The sequence below is a fragment of the Halyomorpha halys genome, unplaced genomic scaffold, assembly GCF_000696795.3.
Source record: "Halyomorpha halys isolate HHAL.00 unplaced genomic scaffold, Hhal_1.1 Scaffold1761.1, whole genome shotgun sequence".
NCBI lineage: Eukaryota > Metazoa > Arthropoda > Insecta > Hemiptera > Pentatomidae > Halyomorpha > Halyomorpha halys.
Genome location: NW_027112893.1, coordinates 3,578 through 6,579, shown reverse-complemented (window position 1 = coordinate 6,579; position 3,002 = coordinate 3,578). Strand labels below are relative to the sequence as shown.

The 3,002-nt window shown below is 30.4% G+C and overlaps 1 long non-coding RNA gene across 1 annotated transcript in view; it reads left to right on the top strand.

Moving 5' to 3' along the window:
• Positions 1–1,195: 1,195 nt before the first annotated feature.
• LOC136796551 (uncharacterized) overlaps positions 1,196–3,002 on the top strand; it is a 3,509-nt gene continuing 1,702 nt past the window's right edge. Inside the window, exons 1-2 of the long non-coding RNA XR_010844274.1 lie at positions 1,196–1,298; positions 2,535–2,609. This is a non-coding gene — a long non-coding RNA (uncharacterized lncRNA). The remainder of the gene's footprint in view (positions 1,299–2,534; positions 2,610–3,002) is intronic.

Here is a 3,002-nt window from a genome sequence, read left to right as displayed (position 1 = left end):
GCACACCTAAGACGATGGCCAATCTCCTCTCCTTCTCTCCAGCAATCTTTGTCCATCCGCTTCATCTCAGCAACTAAGATTGTAACCTAATTCTTAACGGTTACACTGGTCCATCCCCTTCATCTCAGCAACCAGTGTAATTTCCGGTCTCTCGCCGGCTCTAGTCCGTTCCCTTCATCTCGGCAACTAGAGCCCCACCTAGCCTTATCAGCTTACTGGTCCGTCCGCTTCATCTCGGCAACTAGTAAGCTGGCTCCTACCATGACCGTTCTAGTCTGTCCGCTTCATCTCGGCTACTAGAACTGTTACTCTGCCTCAGACTCTCTCACCTACCTCATCAGACCTCCTCTACCTTCGTCATTGTCCAGGGCTCATTCTCTGGCACGTCCGTTCCTACCTTACTAATGAATACGCCTTGTTTTGGGCCTTCTGTAAAGAGATATCAGGCTGGAGAAATCGCCTAAGACTAGACAACCCCGACAGAACCATTAGCTTAAGTGAGCTTGCACACTCCTTTGTCTAGGAGCCTGAAGAGCATCTGTATCCATCCTTTGATAGATAAGAAGTAAGTGATCTGTCCATAATTTTAGTTCTTTAAAAGGTCTTGTGATTCTCCTGCTTTATATGAATAGTCCATGATACTTTTTGTGTTCCTTTATTTCTACAAAAATATCATTTCATATACCAGTTTATGGGAGAAAAAACCCATTACCATACGGTAATCAGATGAAATTTGGAATTCACTGCGAATAACATAGAAAAAAATATATATATATCTTTCAAGAGATGCTTCAGTAATATATTGCATTTTTACACTTGGTCTATATATCTTCTATACGTTGCATTTACATATTTCCACATAATGTTTAAGAAGTAATTCATAAGAACCATTTAAATAGTATGAAAAATAAATGTTCATATGTTTGAAAAAATACTAAAAAAAACAACTTTATTCCTCTTGAATATATTTATTAAGATTTGAAAATTTTACTATTATTGGTTACTATTAGTGTTTTATCTTAATGTAGAAATAGTATTGCTCAATAGTGAATCAGATTTCATCAATTCAAAATAAATTTAGATTCTATTTTCTGATTAGAAAGTTAAATAGCCTTATCTGTTCAATTAATTATTAAGGTTTTCATAATTGAAATTCAGAATACAATATAATGATAATGACTGATAAATGTTTAGCTTCAATGTCCAGTTATTGAAGGTCACTTCAATCAGATTGGCTGTTGTTTAAGAAGTGGGCCACGAACCACAATAATTCAGTGTAGTCCTGCAGAGCCTATAAGGTAAAGTTTTTTAGGTTAACTATGCACTTATTGATATATTTTTAATTTCATTGAGTTTAGAATTCATCAAAATAAATTTGTACTACCTATTGCTTCGGAATGTTCCTTGAAATTACTGATATTTTCATGAACATACATTTTTTTCATTTCTTTTTTCCCAGAATCTTTAAAGTCATATAATTGTTATTCCATATTAAGTCTTATTTTGACATTGATAGGGGATTTTGTATTCACATTTTAAAATTTGTTTTTATTTCTTTATTGTTATACATGCTTCTGATTCTTAATGATAATTTGTCATTTGTAAGCTGTCAGTAATCACATTATTTGGTTTAATAATTTAATATTTAAAGTTTGTTGTTATTAAGTAAATAAACTAAACTATTCAGTAAAGTGTTATATTATATAGAAGACCAGCTTGTAACTGTGGCATACTTGATTTAAAAGATATTGAAAGAAAAAAAAATTAATATGAATATGGTCAATCAGATTTTAATTTTGCACTGGCTTTAAAATATTACGGGTTTAGAATAATGCACTATTGGGATAGCTATGACTCATGATGTAGCTCCTTCCATATATTTGAAGATTCATGAAACATTTATGGAAAAAGACATTTATAAATTTAAATAACATTTTATCTTATAGTTATAGTAAATTTGAATCATAAATAATAATATATGATTCACTAGAGGTGTTATCCTTGAAAAGAATTGTTCCTCATTCATAAAAAAAGAAAGAAACTAAGACCAAAATATACAAAAATATCAGACTGTGTTGCTTTCTTTAGGAAAATTATGTGAACTAAATAGAACCTGACCATTAGAACCACAAACCTAAACTTTTTGGGGGGGATTTAGTTGATTTTTCCCGATTTAATTGGTTATTTTTTGTAATACTAAAACTGAAGCAATGAGCAGCATAAATTTTTTTCTTCTAATGGTTCTGCTTATAACTATTTTTAAAAATAGTAATTTTAGACAGTATAATTCACACTTTTAAAGTTTTTGCAACGAGGTACTATTTATTGAGGTATCTATTAAACAGAAATGATTGCTAGAGGCCTTTTTATTTTGAAAAGAAAGAATATATGTAATAAAACAGACTAAGTTTATTTAACAAACAATGAAGACCACTTGAGTCCGACCAGGTGGCAAAATCTGTTAATAAGTGTCAAAAATAACATAAAATTACAAAAATAAAATAAAATATTTATTTTTTTTTTTTTAATTTCAGTTAGTTGGCCATTGTGGAGGCTGCTCTGGTTCATAAACTGCATACAATTTGAAACTTAATGCTAGAAGATTTAAAGTAATATTTTAAATTACAGTATTTATAAATTTTAAGTGATATTATATATTATGCTATATTAAAGCGACAGTGAATAAGAAATAAATGTAAAATTTAAAAATATTAAAAACCTATTGTAAAAGATCCAGAACATGAAACTCATCGAATAATCCATAAAATATTTTTATTTTCAAATATGTGTGCCTAATATTATAAGTACTCATATATGACACAACTTATACCAAGACAACCTATGAATTGTCTTATGTTCATTTCTTGATAAAAAAAGAAAAAACTCTTAAACAATGGTCAGGGTACAAGTTCTTCCACCTATTATTAACTTATTATAGGCTAGATGTGGACCAGAAAGGTCCTCCCAACTAGAAGGTCAATCCATACTGACTCAAATCTGGG